Genomic DNA, 16812 nt, shown 5'->3' with positions numbered 1-16812 from the left:
ATAGTCAGTTCACTGGCCACAGATAAAATTGTACTTGTAAGCAGGAATGGGTTTACACACTACAACCGATTACAAAGACCAGAGAGATAGGATGTCATATGCTGCATTTCACACTAGTCCAGTCATAGAGCTGCAGATTAAATAAACCATATACACACCTCCTAGCTACCTCCTTCTTGTTGATCATGCATATAACCTCTTTCTGAAAAAATCACTTTCAGTCTGTAATGCAGGGGAAATTTTGTTTTTGAATTTCCCACTAGACCACAGGACCAGTGACTGGACAAGAATTAGTGGTCCTGTCTGTACTTCACTGGTCCAAAATAACATTCGTAGATTTACTTAACTATCAATACAAAATTCACTGGCCACCAAGACCACTGCAATCTTATCATTTAGTGGTCCTGATAAATCTTTACTAGCCAGGGACCACAGGACCAGAGTAAGTTTCGCATACTGTACTGAAATCTTTTCAGTCTGAATCTGCCCATGACTTTCATATTGGCACATTGACCATATCTCCTGAAGGATTCTGGTTAGAATTGAAGCTGATTGCTATAATTTTGCATGATAGTCTACATATATTGAGAGAAAACATGTTGTATATAGAAAACAGTGTTTCTATATAGATAAATCATGGTCCAAACCGATGTAGAATATGTTATCAGTTTACTATTTCATAATCATAAAGATGTATGGATTGAAAAGGATATAATGGTCATAAAAGATGTTTAAATCTCTTCCAGTTTAATCAAATTTACTGAAATATGTATCAAATCATCTTTGTGTAATTTTCTCCATAGTATAAATCTATATCAAGTTGTAAATCTATGTAAGCAAGGCAGTAGGTCATACTTTTATACGAGGTCTGGAATCTTTCATTGAAATTTCTAGCTGAAAATATACTACCGGTATTTGAAAGAAGTGAAGAACCACCCGGTGTCTTTCATATGAAAGTATCAGGTCCTTAACTTCTTTTGAGTATTATGACTGAGTTTGTGTATAAACCTATACAGTTTGCTGATTGTTGAACAAAGGAATCTGTCAAGTATAGTGACTGCAGGAATCTTCTCCATTAATGTGAATTTGGATAATCATGCATGTTCTTCACGTCTTTCATTGAAATAAAATGCTTCTGAAAAGTGGCTGAAATTAATATCCTGTTGTGCAATATCAAGCAGATTCCAGGGATGTACTAAGATCTATAGACTCAGCTCTCTACGACAATAATAGGATTCCCGAAGAAACTGTTCCATCCAAAGGACAGACTGACCTTGAGCTTCAGTTCCACTTTTAAAGGTCAGAGCTGTCAATACTTACAGAATGGTTGTAATAAATGTGATCTTAATGGCTTCCCCTCAAAAAGTAATCTGCTCTCATGGCCCTGAATGTGTTGACAGAATTGTTACGAGTCGGCATGTTTTGGAAAATCGTAACAATTGGAATTGCTTGAACTCTTAGATTTTCAATTTGTCCTAGCTTTGAATGTATTGGTCCTGTTTGGAGATTGTGTGTCCTGTGGCTGAGTGTATTTCCTGGTGTATTTAACTGTGCTGATTTAATAGAAGCCCAGGGGAACTTAGAATGACGTTTAAGGGATTGAATAAGCATCTTGAAAATTTCATGAATGGTTGCAGTTCCTTTTCAGTTGCCGTCTTTGGATTTGCTGAGTAATTGTCTGGGAATTCCTAATGAACAGAGTTGACTTTGACTTGGAGTTTACGTTTATTCATTTATATAGGGGACTGTGATTTTTCTTTCCATACTGGTAAACTCTTCTTTGGTTGTGTTCTTGAAGCTATCGATTTGTCGTGAGAAATGTGACTTTTGTGAGTAAAATTGTAAAAAAACATGATAGTGCATAATAAAACATGCATTGATATATTTTGTGAATTTATCATCTTTTTATTTGAGATTCCATACCAGAATGCCCCCAATAAAGATAGACTTAGGGATTTGTCTGGATCCACCGCCATCCCCGGATATCAGAATGAGAATTCTGATAGTACTAGTGCAGCATTGCTTATTGACTCCATTTCTCTAATGCTTCATGGTAATGAAGACTGGTAGTCTAAAGCATGACAATTCCCTGCACAGAGTTGTGCCCCCTGTACATGCCAAGATCCTGTTTAAGTGGGTTTGAATTCCAAATTTGCAGTCATTATGTTTCTGGGATTTGACAGCACCATACTTATGCTGATGGGTTTCACCCAAATGGTAAACACCTTGGGCCTGCAGCACTTTAGGCTTTACTTCCACATGAAGCTGACATGCCAAGATGACACTGCAATACTGTTGAAAGCAATGGTAAAAGACTCACTCACCCACTCACTCACTCACTCATTGTTCAAGGCAATGGTAAAAAAACTCACTCACTCACTGTACAAAGCAATGGTAACAAACTCACTCACTGTTCAAAGCAATGGTAAAAAACTCACTCATTGTTTAAGTAATGGTAAAAAATCACTCACTGTTCAAAGCAATGGTAAAATACACTCACTCAATCACTCACTGTTCAAAGCAATGGTAAAAACACCTCACTCACTCTGATGCATCAATGGAAGATTAGTCAAGAAGTGTGAGGTACCTAAGTTTTCTGTTTTTGAGCCTGTTGCCCATGATTTGTCATTTCCCACCTCAATACCCTTGGTCTGTCATGAAAGTAGCTGTCACAAAGTGGTAAGTTTCAACAATTTGCTCCTCTTTCCTCTAAATTTAGCTGATATACAGTCATGTAACTGAAATTCAGAAGGCCTCTGGTGACAAGAGTTCAGTAGAACTGTGAACAGGTTCATGTAAGTACTGAACAGCTTCCTGTTCATCTCCACATATCAAGTTATATCTATTGCTTCACCTGCCAAGTGGTTACATCCGTAGTCCAATATGCATTGTGAATGGTAACAGTTGGTGTGTATACCATTCACCATCACTGCCAGGCTAATGGTGGGCCACCAGATAAAACACTATCTCAACATGGACAGGTGTCTGGAGCTATGATACAGCAGATATCATGAAGGGTTGTCTGTCTGTATTAAGTCTTGGAGAATAAAGAAAAAGGAATCCACACCTAAGAGCCATGAATCAAAGCCTGATACAATTGACATTATACCTGATCTATATTAGTTTATAACAAGACAGAATTAATTACAAAATGCACAAATTCAAGACATGAACTTTTTCATGGGTAACAACTTTTCTTCTTTGTACTGATGTTTCAGGGCATGTTCTTGCCCTGTATGTGTTTCATGACCTGATGTAGGGCAAGAATTGGCCCTGAAACTTGGTTACAAACATTAAAAACTTGTGATTGGTAAACATGGCGTCATGTTCTCCCATGCATTTATCTTCTAAAGTTGAATGGATTCATCATCTAATCTCTAAAATATGTGAAAGACAGGAAAATACAAGTTCGGGTTAACACACTCACAGGTTAAATTTTGCATTCTATAGTCGACTTTGGACTACTTTGTAGTGGCGATTGTAATGTTTGTTTTGAAAGTTAATGATTGTTTTTAGGAGGGTAGTTTTGAGTTGTTTGTGTTCCTATCTGCCATGGTAGCAATGATCATGATGAGTGCTGCTTTGAATATTCAGTGGGAAGAAGTTCAGAGATATACTGGTTTTATACAGTTACCTCACTAGTGAAAACTAGAGCACAGCTATGGTGCTAAAAAGCAATAATTATTAGGTTTAATCTTAGATTTGAATCCTTGATCATCAAATCCTGTCACAACTAAGGGAAGAAACTCTGTCTAGTGACATGCAATGCTTTGTTAATGATCAAAGTGAACAATGTGAAGAGCAAATCTAATGGTGATGTTAGAGGTGGTAGCGTGGGTGGTCATAAGAATAATGGATGACGGATATTACCATGAAACATTGATGACAGTCATGATGATACCAATGATCATATTACTGCTGAAGAATCACAATTTCAACAAATATACACTTATTTCACTGACATGCCAACATTTTACTCATTCAATTTAAAGGCAGGAACTGACCAAGTCGTCCACGGAAAATACATATTTCCATAAAGCAAGTCATATCAATCAAAAAAAACATTTCTGTTTTCCTTCTTGGTGCTTTGAGTTTATTTATTGGAATTCTGCAACCACCATTTGACAGAAAACCATGGTATAACATGAGATTCCTGACAGTCTGTGAGGTGGTTCCAGCCACCATAATACAGTGAGTCCATGCACGTAACCCATTGCATGTCACCTAGTCATTTCCTACCTGCAAATTTGGCTGTAAAACCAGCATCAGCCCATGACTAATTGAATATTAGGAAGGAAGCTGAACATAAAAGGCCATGTTGGAATAATGTCAGCCACTTAAATGCAAGGATTTAAGGTATTGCTATCCAATATATTAGGAGGCTTAGCTGGAAAGGCTATAATTTAAATTAATTCAAACGCCCCAAAGCAACCTTTATTGCTTCGTGAAGGATGGTTTCCATTTCGGTGAAGGAATTTGAATAATTCCAATTGTTCATTTTGTGGGTTTCATCAGCTGTTGTTTCTAGTTCAGATGACCAGACATGTTTGAACTGATTTATGGTTATAACCATTTAGTATTGCTTTGTTTGAATGATTGGCCCTTCTGACAACAATACTGTTGGCACACGGTCACTCAGCAAACAGATGATCAGCTGCATATTCATACAGAAAAAAGACTTTTCAGCTAAAATATACCAGCCTCTGATAATGGAATCTCAAATTAAAATTACTTGACTTTGTTTTCTATTGTTTGGATGCAATTCCATGGTAAACAAAGTCAGAATTCCTGTGCTTGAAATATGAACGAATGAATGTTGCAAAAGTAGTCATAGGAAGGGGTTCACAATCAGCCAATCAAATGGCTAGATTGACTGAAAAGTAACCTGCACACTGTGAAAATATCAGAAATGTGAGCATGACTGTTTTATGCTTGAGTAAAAATGGCACTAGGTCAATAATGATTGAATACCTCTGGGTTGAGCATTACCAGACACTTAAACTGATCTCCTAAACTATTATTATGGTTGTTTTTCATGATCATACATAATTAAATGAGTTAAAAACTAATAAGTTAGTTATACAACATGCATTTCAGTATATTTAATTTAGCCATCTCTTTGGCATTGAGTACCCTAGGACACTTTTAATTGATCTTCAAGTATTTTTCCAACTTGAAATCCTGTCCATCACAATTAAATCCAACTCAGATTTCACTAAATGCTGTTGAACATGGTAACCAGCAAATACGACTCAGAGCAGTTTCGTGCAGTTGTCCGTGCGACTCTGATTAGCAGCTCTGTGAAACACGATTACCATTTAATGGGATTACGCTTCCCTGAGTGGATGCTGTGATGAGCGTTGTCTCTGATTATGTCCCTGAATCAACTAGGCCATCTGAAACATCTTCAGTTTGTTGAGAAGGAAGTAATTACTACATGCTATTGATGCAGCCAAGCAATTAGTCATATTGAGGTCACTGTCTTTGGCTGTTTCCAATAAAATAGTACTATCAAGAGCTTACACAAGAAACAAGGTAATGGATGAAAGAAAAATCAATGTTGAGTATATTGGCTCTTGTCTTGATGGTCGATGATTTACAGCTTCTTCTCATCTGTCAAAGCGATGTTTTCGTGTTGTGTTCCCGTTCATGTAGACTTTCATTATCTGGTCTGTTGTAATGTGTCTTTAAGAACCGATGAAACATGATACAGCTACTCAGTCACCATGATAACATCTTGTTCCTGTTTGTGTCATGGCCCCTTTCAGATTACTAAACCACTGTCAGCCTCTCCCTCATCCTTCATTCTGCTCAGCACCTTCACTCAGTCTCCCACTCCCTGTTTCACGTTTTCTTTAAGACACCCTTTAGTCTTGTAACCCACCCTGGTCTATTCATTCACATTCATTCTAAAAACTTGACCATCTAATAGTCTCCCTGTCTTAAACCCACGTACACACTTTTTCATGCGCCCACCCACTCATTCACCCATGAACTCATCCACGCACTTATTTACCCGCCCACTCATTCACCCACCCACTCATTTGCCTGCTCATTTACACCCACCAACTGATTTGTTCATTCATCTGTAACTGCTGCTATGATTATCTTTCAATGCTAAAATTTAAGTGAGTTCGCATCATGCCGCTTGTTGAACAATATTTCAGTTTTGTCATGGTATCTCAGTTGTATGTGGGAGACATGTCTGAGAAGTGTACCACATTGGAACTCCAGAGTGTGTTGTGAAACCATAAGGTCATCAGATCCTGGCACAAATAAGGGATGCAACCCTGCACAAGAAATTCTAACAATTTTACCACAGGGCAACCAAATCTCCAGAATATACCTTGATACTGAAGAGTTTGTTCGACTGTGTAATTATACGATTCAATCTACAAATAATTTGTACTGGTTCATTAAACAGCAATCTCAAAATAATCACAAATGTGTGGCAATGGCATGAAGTACAAACCAGTGCTTAAGAGAATGGAACTTCATATGAGCCAGGCTACACCTAGAACAGTCATTAGTGTGAGTGAATGGGTGCTGGTCAACATCTCTTAAAACAACATCAGTAATATCATAGCAAGGGGACACCACTATTCCATGAAAAATGACCATGAGCAAGAATGGACTACATACAGAATGCATAAGTTGGGTACATACAGTGTGTGTCGGTCTTTACCTTACCTCACTGTAGTATGTACATCCATGAAGCTAGAACCGTGACCATCCAGTCTATAGCATACACATAACTGGATTTCAGGATATCATTGTGTAGAGTCGCAGCTGCCACTGATCAGAGTTCATACTATGAACCAATCACTATTGTGTTAGGAAAAATGAAAAATCTATTTTCCCATTAAGAAACCGTCAAAAAGGTAATAAATGCTTATTGGTTTGTGATCAGTGCAAGGGATGTTTGGAGGGTTTTACTGGTATGGTTGAGTTTGGTTTTACGCCGCTTTTAGCAATATTCCAGCCAAATCATGGCGGGGGACACCATAAATGGGCTTCCCACATTGTACCCATGTGGGGATTCGAACCCGGGCCTTCGGCATGATGAGCCAACGCTTTAACCACTGGGCTACCCCACCTCTCCTTTACAATGCCAGCCGGTAATTCCACGCACCTAAGCACATCGATCGCAACACGGCAACTAACGTCCCTTATTTTTTATGGTTTACGTGACTAAACCTGCTGGTATGCATCATATTTACCTAGAAATATAAGTTTGAGTGATAACTAAAAGATTCTAACGTTGCATTATGCCATACGTTTGACCGGCGTTCTGACGGCATCGCTTGCTGTCCGGTAATTCTGCGCAGCAACTGATGCTCAAAACATCCAGCTTAAGATCCAAAGTATGGAAGCGTATTAGGGCCAGATTATTTTCAAAAATCACTTCATCAATGTAAGGAAGAGTGTTTCATATTAAATCCAATTATGAATAATGAAGAACAAGGTTTAAAAGTCTGAAGAAAACGAATTTTCATAAAACTGTCAATTTATCTGTCAATTACTGTTATTTACTTACCTTTAATGATTAAAAGCCAGTCCCTTATAGAAATGTCCTGATTTCAAGCGTAAATGTGGTAGCAGACGATGTTTACCTTCGATACGGAAGTACGCTATTGCAGCTGCGCAGAATTACCAGGACGCGCGGAATTACCGGACTCGCTTGTACTGGTATGACAAGGTGATAGTGTCACAGAGTGTGATGACATGTTGAATGTTTGTTAAGTTAGGAAGGGAGAGGGAGCACTGCATCCGAGTGTACAACTGCATCTTTTAGAAGGAGAGGCTCTCTATCTGTAGGACACATATGCACACAATAACTGAAAGTTTTGGGACGGAGGGACATCATATTGGTAAGTGATGGCATCAGTTATAAACTGAGACATGAGATGGCCTATATGTGCTTCACAAGCACTGGATCAGATTAATATTTTCCAGCCATTAGCATCATGATATTACATTGTGTTATAGATTATGTTCCTGACTTGGTGTCTCTGTTTTGAATTTCTACTCATCTGTTGAGACACCTGATATATACACATTATGTGCTTAAATTGATTCAGGGCAAATCTGTGATATTCGAACCTATTATCACAGGATCCAACACATGTCCCTTTTTGTAACATACTATACATTCAATAGACTTAGAAGCTTTAAAGGTGATTGCCCTTCTGAAAAGTACAAGTGACATATTTCACCACAACAACTAACTCAGTTAGGCTTTTTTTCTACAAAGTGTATATTGTCATAAAAAAGTACCTGCACCCGTCCTAGAGTAGTATGATAATATTCCCCCGTCAACCCTTTTAATAAATCTGGTACATTTAGTATTTCAAACAGTCTACACATGTGTAGAAAGGTCATTTAACTTATGCATGGGCACTGTTCTAAAAGTTTGCAGATCCTTGAGACAATGAGTAGATGTAAGGTAAAGATTTCAGAAGTCCGTAGGTTCCAATATAACAAGAGCACACGTAAAGTAAAAGTAGATCCAAGTTTTGAAAAAACATGGAGACACATAATACACAAGTCACGAGGTCACGAAGGCACTTGACCGAGGGCAAAGTTATAAAATGTGTCTGAGAAAAGTAGGTGTGCCTACCCATTCACTCCTCTCTGGATCTACCAGCATCGAGACACCAGGACCCCTTAATTGTTAATAATGGACAGTTGTTGATAAAGTTCATCAGTGAAAGAGTAACGACAAATATTACCTTTACAACAGCGACAATATCCCAGAGTATTTGTGCCAGTCACGGTCCAACATGAGTGTATTGGGGTTGTAACAACTTGTTAATCAATCCAGTTGTGAAGCGCAATCACTCAATAGTCCTCTCGCTGCTGGCTGTGGAGACAGATTGTCCTAGGCCACACTTGCTGAATAGGTGACAGTGATCCGTATGACCTCTCACTTGCTGAGCTTATTGAAACTTGTAGTATTTGTATGTATTATGGGAATATCATGTGTGGTATTGAAATAGACCTTGCAGCTATGATGCAGTCATAACCAGATCTCTTTTTGATAACATGTCATGTTATGGCTTGCTTCAGTTAATGGTATATGCATTGAGTAGCATTGAGACATATGTATGTCATGTTTGGGTATTTATAAATACCCTGTGGTATACATACCAGTGTATATTGTGTGTAGGTGGTATACATACCAGTAATATATATATTGTGTCTTGGGTATAGGGGCATGTGTATGTCATGTTTGGGTATTAATACCCTGTGGTATACATACCAATATATATTGTGTCTTGGGTATAGGGGCATGTGTATGTCATGTTTGGGTATTAATACCCTGTGGTATACATACCAATATATATTGTGTCTTGGGTATAGGGGCATGTGTATATTCAGTGTTGAGGTATTGAGACACAGTGGTAGACTTATGTATGTTGAGAATGGTATTAAAACACCATATGCATGGTATACATATGTCTGTTGAGTGTGAATTCAAGACATATTTTTTGTTAAGGTATTAAGTGAGTGACTGAATTGGAATTCACACCACTTTTAGCAATATTCCAACAATATCACAGGGATGCACCAGAAATGATCTTCACACATTCTACCCATGTTGGGAATTGAACCCAGTCTTTGACATGACAAACAATCACTTTAACCACTTGGCTATCCCGCTGCACCTAAAGGTATTATGACAGTGTTGTGTATGTTGAGAGTGATATTAAGACTTTTATACACCTTGGTGTACACGTTAGTTGAGAAATTTTTCAGTCACAGTCATGATACTTGGTTTTGCAGACATTCTTCTTTTTTCTAACTAGATACAAATTTTGTTTATGACGTGTTTTCTCAAAAAGTAGTAGTAGCACATTATCAATATACTACTTAAAGTTCAAGAATCACCCAGTCCTTTCATACTCATATCAAAATGTTACGGACCACCCCTATAATCTTTCATGTTGCTATAGTTAATCTATTATAACAGAATTATGATTGAGTTTAGTGATTCTCAGTGAGTGAGTGAGTGAGTTTGATTTTACGCCGCTTTTAGCAATATTCCAGCAATATCATGGCGGGGGACACCAAAAATGGGCTTCACACATTGCATCCATGTGAGGAATCGTACCCGGGTCTTCGGCGTGACGTACAGAATTATGAATAGTTATTATGATTATAAGGGTTGGTGCATAACGTTTTTTTCAGCAGTATATTATATTACTCTATATGAATGTGTTGGAATAATGAAATCATCAGTCAACTGATTATCTCAGTAATTCAAAGGTATGTATTGGTCCATGAATCTCATGGAAGTAAGGAATGTCAAAATCTATTGATAAAGTCTTCACGATCCAACAAGACCAGTTCATGGAAGCCATGATGTATGGGGCCTAGACATCACTTCCAATATAAGTTCTTGTGACATATTGATCCTATCAGCACTGAAGATGTGAGATTACAGGTTGCTATCAATTTTTACACCGATGACCATCAATGGGTAATTGTGATGTGACCCGCTGGGTGCAGGGCTCTCTCTGCTGAATGACCTTCTTCAGTCAAAGAATTAGGTCAAGCCTGCAGTTATACCAATTTCAGACTTCATAAGCACCTTTATAAGCTGTGTTTGTAAAGATTGTATGGACAGTGCTTATTCAAAAGGGTAATTTTGACAGGGCCACTTTTAAAGGGAGACTCTGCTTTGTGGTGCCTTTACTCAAGCTGGTCTTATAGCTGGTCTTATAGCTGGTCTTATGTTGCTGTGTGGTTCAGGATTAGAACTTGTCACTGAAAATGCCTATATATCTCAGTGTCACAAATCATTTTGTTTGTTTGTCTCGTGTTTGTTTACGCTGCACGCTTCAGTCTTCCAGCTCAATAATATCTGTGTGTAAATATTCAAGTCTGGACCAGACAAACCACGATTGATTCTGACACCATCGGGGTACAATGCCACACTAACAACCAAGTAACCTCCTAACCACTGATCCATTTAGCTGCCTCATGGAACGAAGGACCATTACCAGTTAGAATGATTAAACCATTGATCCAATTAAGAATAGAAGAATAAGTTTGACAAAATTGAACGAATAATGCCAGGACCATCAGTGAACCTATCACTAGTCTGGTGTGGCCCAACCCCCCAGCAATGATTCCATAATGATTACTCCACATATACAATCACTGCAGACCTGTGATGGCCCGGGTTAGAATTGGTGTTCTGCAACCATGCTTGTCGTAAGAGGCTCGCTGACTTGGTTGACACATGTCATTGTATCCCAGTTGCGTAGATTGATACTCATGCTGTTGATCACTGGATTGTCTGGTCCAGACTCTATTATTTTCAGACCGCTGTCATATAGCAGGGATATTGCTGAGTGTGGTGTAAAACTAAACTCACTCACTCACGTGTCATAGTATCCAATTGCATAGATTGAAGCTCGTGCTGTTGATGACTGGATTGTCTGGTCCAGTCTCTTATGTACAGACCGCTGTCACATAGGTAGAATATTGCTGAGTGTGGCGTTAAACAACAAACAAACAGTCATTGCACGTGAAACACATCTTGTCTGGGAAAATTGATGGTTTCCACACTGTGAATGATCAGCTCATGAAAAGTGATTCTTAGCAATGCTGTAGCAATATTTCTACATACATGCTTAGAAATATTCCAGCTATGTATTGTTGGATATTGTTCATTTTCTACTTTCTCAAAATTGATTGATTGCTATATAATGGGCAATTACAACTGGTTGTTACATGCCCGATGAAAAGCGTCTCGACTAGAATTTTGTTGTTTGGGTTTATAATTTTTAAAACTTCGTGGAACACAACCACATGTTCATGTTGCAGATCGTTTCGGTATCTATAAAAGATTATCAACACTATTCCTGAAGGCATTGAAATAGAATGATGATTCAAATCCACCATCTTAATAAACACTAGCTAGCTTTGCATCAAATATGGGTTAAATATATGTTTCAATCTTTATTCCGTTACATGAAAGTCACCTGAGATTTTTGTAAAGTTATTCTGTTCCAGGAAACATGAAATAACTTTAATGAGTTATGATACACAATCACTTTCTGCATTATTCTGCCTTAAAATCTAAAAATCTGATATGTTCAATTGAATAATTATTTATTATTGATTAGATTAATATTAATTTTATTACCCTTCCTCATTTACTAAAACAGCAAGATTCTTAAAACATACCTTGCTATCATTTCCAGTGAATTAATCAAAATTACAGTTGGTCATGCAGCACACATTGTTCTTTCATGTGTAACAGTTTTGCAAATGGGCATTACCAACTCAATGCCTAGTAGTGACTAAAAACGTGACAAAAACAAATTTTGTAGTGTCACTTAAACTGCTGCCATTTAATAATGATTTTGCAGTGGAAACATTTCATTCTTTGAACGATTTTTAACTTTTAGGCAGTTAATTTTGGACTGCAATGGTTTTGTTAAGGTACACAGTTAATGATTGCAATTATGTGTGATTATTGTGTAAATCATGATTATCTGACAAATCCACACACTTTCTAACACTGATTCCAAAATTGATTGTAAGAATTTGATTGACAGACTGGAGTCTATTTGTTGGTAAATACATTGACAACATGCTTATTTGGCATGGTCATGCAGCAGTGTCACCTGCATATTCAAAGCCATGGTTAATTTTGATAGCATGATTGGCAATTATTGTTGTTGTGTAAACATGCATCACAGAGTCAAAGTACACACATTGACCTACATGGTGTCAATAGGTAGTGGAGTCAAAGCTTAGGTTCAATACCGACTAGGTTACCTACTAGTTACTGCAATGTGGGAAGCCATTCTTGGTGACCCCTGCACCACCTCTAGCTTTTCATCCAAGTCAAAGTTCTGCCATGATGTAGCTGGAACTGTTCAAAGCAATGTTTCACTCACTCACTCACTCACTCACTCACTCACTCACTCACTCACTCACTCACTCACTCACTCACTCACTCACTCACTCACTCACTCACTCACTCACTCACTCACTCACTCACTCACTCACTCACTCACTCACTCACTCACTCACTCACTCACTCACTCACTCACTCACTCACTCACTCACTCACTCACTCACTCACTCTCTCACTCACTCACTTCACTCACTCACTCCACTCACTCCTCACTCACTCACTCACTCACTCACTCACTCACTCACTCTCACTCACTCACTCACTCACTCACTCACTCACTCACTCACTCACTCACTCACTCAGTGATGGCTTCATCTTCAAAAGTGTCCATGAATACATCCCAGGAATTTCTTGCATTGACTAATTCTAAAATCAAACCCATCTTAACTGCATCACCATTCGATTATGCCAATATTGACACAAGACTAATATGGTAATCACATCAGTTCAGATACAGACACTCGCAACATATTAAGTTGGGAGGGTGTATGCTTCAGATGTTGGCATAAAGTGTTACCCCTTTCCCCGCTTCTACACTACAGTATCTCACATAGGAAGCTTGTCCTGCAGACAATTCCGATTAGTTAATGGAACATGTCACAGAATCCTTCTCAAGCTTTCCATCTTATACAGTTTGTCCCAAGCTATGAACATCCACTGAGACTGTTTGAGGTCTTAGACAGAGTGTTTGCACTGCCCTGTCTGGCTGAGTTGGTCCATTGATTACATGATAGAGCCAGCCCAGTAGACTAAGTGTAAAGGATAAGTAAATCTGTAGATACAGAGGCCTGGACAAGGATGGGGGATGGTGAAACAGCCTGGCCTGGGACTCGCCTATCTCCAGCTTCCTGGCCTTTGTCTTGCTGATGTAACTTATATTGTGAGTGAGTGAGTGAAGTTTTACGCCACACTCAACAATATTCCAGCTCTGTGGCATCGGTCTGTAAATAATCGAGTCTGGACCAGACAATCCAGTGATCAGTGACATGACCATCGATCTGTGCAATTGGGAACTAATGACATGTGTCAACCAAGTCAGCGAGCCTGACCAACCCATCCCGTTAGTCGCCTCTTATGACAAGCATGGGTTACTGAAGATCAATATTCTAACCCGGATCTTCACGGGTAACATATATTGTGAAGGCTGAGGGGTGCAGGGATGTGGGTGGGTAGGACAGAGGATGGGATTAAGAACAAAAGTGGAAGGTGGAGGTTGAGGGTTAGGGTGGAGGACTGAGTATAAGGTGGAGGGACAGGTTGAGGTGGAAGGATTGAGGGTTTGGGGGAGAGGACTGAGTATGGGGTGGAGGATTGAGGGTTAGGGTGGATGACTGAGTAGTGGGTGTTGGATTTAGGTATAGGGTGGAGGATTGAGGGTAGGGGTAGAGGACTAAGTAAGGGGTGGAGGATTGAGGGTTGAGGTGTTAGGGTGGATGACTGAGGGGTGGGTGTTGGATTGATTTAGGTACTAGGGTGGAGGATTGAGGGTAGGGTAGAGGACTGAGTAAAGGGGTGGAGGATTGAGGGTTAGGGTAGAGGACTGAGTAAGGGGTGTTGGAGGTATTGAGGGTAAAGGTAGAGGACTGAGGGTAAGGGGTGGAGGACTGAGTAAGAGGGAGGATTGAGGGTAGGAGGATGACTGAGTAAAGTTGGGTGGAGGATTGAGGGTTGAGGGTAGAGGGACTGAGTAAGGGGTGGAGGATTGAGGGTTAAAGGGATGACTGAGTAGAGGGACTAAGGTAAGGGGTGGAGGATTGAGGGTTAGGGTAGAGGACTGAGTAAGGGGTGGAGGATTGAGGGTAAGGGTGGGTGGGACTGAGTAAGGGGTGGAGGATTGAGGGTTAGGGACTAGAGGACTGGAGGTAAGGGGTGGAGGGAGGATTGATTGAGGGGGACTGAGTAAGGGGGTGGAGGATAGAGGACTGAGTAAGGGGGTGGAGGATTGAGGGTTAGGGTAGAGGACTGAGTAAGGGGTGGAGGATTGAGGGTTAGGGTAGAGGACTGAGTAAGGGGTGGAGGATTGAGGGTAAAGGTAGAGGACTGAGTAAGGGGTGGAGGATTGAGGGTTAGGGTAGAGGACTGAAGTAAGGGGTGGAGGATTGAGGGTTAGGGTAGAGGACTAAGTAAGGGGTGGAGGATTGAGGGTTAGGGTAGAGGACTGAAGTAAGGGGTGGAGGATTGAGGGGTTAGGGTAGAGGTTAGGTAAGGGGAGGATTGAGGGTTGGGTAGAGGGTGGAGGGGTGGAGGATTGAGGGTTAGGGTAGAGGACTGAGTAAGGGGTGGAGGATTGAGGGTTAGGGTAGAGGACTTCTTCAATTCAGGTAGGTTTGTTCTATCTCAGAGGTAGGTTACGAATCTAATTTCTGTCTGAAATCGACTTTTTTATGGGTGAGGAGATACTTGTTCTGGGAATAAAGGGTTTGATGTAAACATACACGTATCCAAGGTTGAATAAAACAAATGATCTTTAGATTACATGTCTTTTTGAATTTCATTTAGTTAGAGCTTGTAAAATAGGTAAATCAATTACAAAAACCGTCTTTCATTAAATATGGCCTCAGGGGATGAACAAAGTAAATATGCTGTTAGGTAGGGCCTGATGATCCAGTCACATATTCAGCGAGAAACGTTTACCTATGCCTGAAAGATTTGCTGTTATGTTTCACTGATTCTGATAGTGGACTACTTAGTCCATCAGATGCTGGACAAGGCTGACATTGGTCCAGTTCATCATGTCATTCAGACGGGCGGGAATCAGGCCTGGCTACTCAAGATTTGGGATTATGTACAGATGATTTCCTTCAAAGAACACTCCTCCTACATACATGAAACATACAGATATACATTCTACAGTCTAGCCATTGTAAGCGATACTTGGCTTGTTAGTTGTCATGTCAGAGGTGAAGGTCAACAGTGATTTAGTCGTCTGACCCGGCTTCAGTTCCTAGCTGACTAATGTCTGGCTGGTAATTTCACGAGTCAGCACTTTTCAGATTTTTCAGAAGTATGTGCTTACCTTAGTTTATCTATATATATGTTTATGCTTGCATGGATGCACCTTTATGTTGTATGATATCCAAATTACTTTGATAATTGAATTTGAAAATGGCATACACATGAAAAGTGAAGTTTGATGGTCTAGTGGTTAAAGGGTTTCTTTGTTACACTGATGATCCTGGTTTGATTCTACACTTGATAATGTATCTTACGGCTATACAGGGCAGTGGGATAGCCTAGTTGTTAATGTGGTTGTTCATCACGCCCAAGACCCGAGTTCGATTCCCCACATGGGTACAATGTGTGAAACACATTTCTGGTGTCCCCCGCCTGATGATGTTGCTGGAATATTGCTAAAAGCGGCGTAAAACTAAACTCACTCACTCACTACAGCTATACAGCTGACATATGCTGACTGTGCCATCTAATGTTAATTCCTGAGTCCTACACTGCCAGCTGATGTGACTGCACACTACTATGAGTACACAGTTATGTCCCTTAGCATCGATTGTTGGTTTGAATCCCATTTCCCCGTGATCATGTATCTTGGTTTCTCAGAACCACACCATGCTTATGTGTTCCCCCAGAATGGTAAATGTCTGACATCAGGATCACTTCTGGCTTTTGACCCAATTTAAACTGACACACTGTGATATAACTGAAATGCTGTTGAAAGTGTCATAATCCCTGTTAACTCACTCGCTCAGATTGGTTATTTTTTAGTTATATTTAACTCAGACTTGAACACTGTTATATCACAGTAGGCCAGCATAAGCCTGGAAGCATGGACGCGTTAGTGAAACCAGTAATCATAGGTATAGTGTTGACTCGCATGAAATATCATAAACCTGGCAGATCTAAGGGATATTAGAATTTTT

General features: G+C 39.6%; 1 protein-coding gene across 4 annotated transcripts in view; it reads left to right on the top strand.

The window, feature by feature from the left end:
* LOC124285828 (trafficking protein particle complex subunit 13-like) overlaps positions 1 to 16812 on the top strand; it is a 194562-nt gene that overhangs the window by 146357 nt on the left and 31393 nt on the right. The window lies entirely within an intron of this gene.

Source organism: Haliotis rubra, unplaced genomic scaffold (assembly GCF_003918875.1).
Source record: "Haliotis rubra isolate DU_JTF1 unplaced genomic scaffold, ASM391887v1 Scf37, whole genome shotgun sequence".
Taxonomy (NCBI): domain Eukaryota; kingdom Metazoa; phylum Mollusca; class Gastropoda; order Lepetellida; family Haliotidae; genus Haliotis; species Haliotis rubra.
Note: the sequence above shows the minus strand (reverse complement) of the source record. Positions and strands in the feature narration are given on the sequence as shown.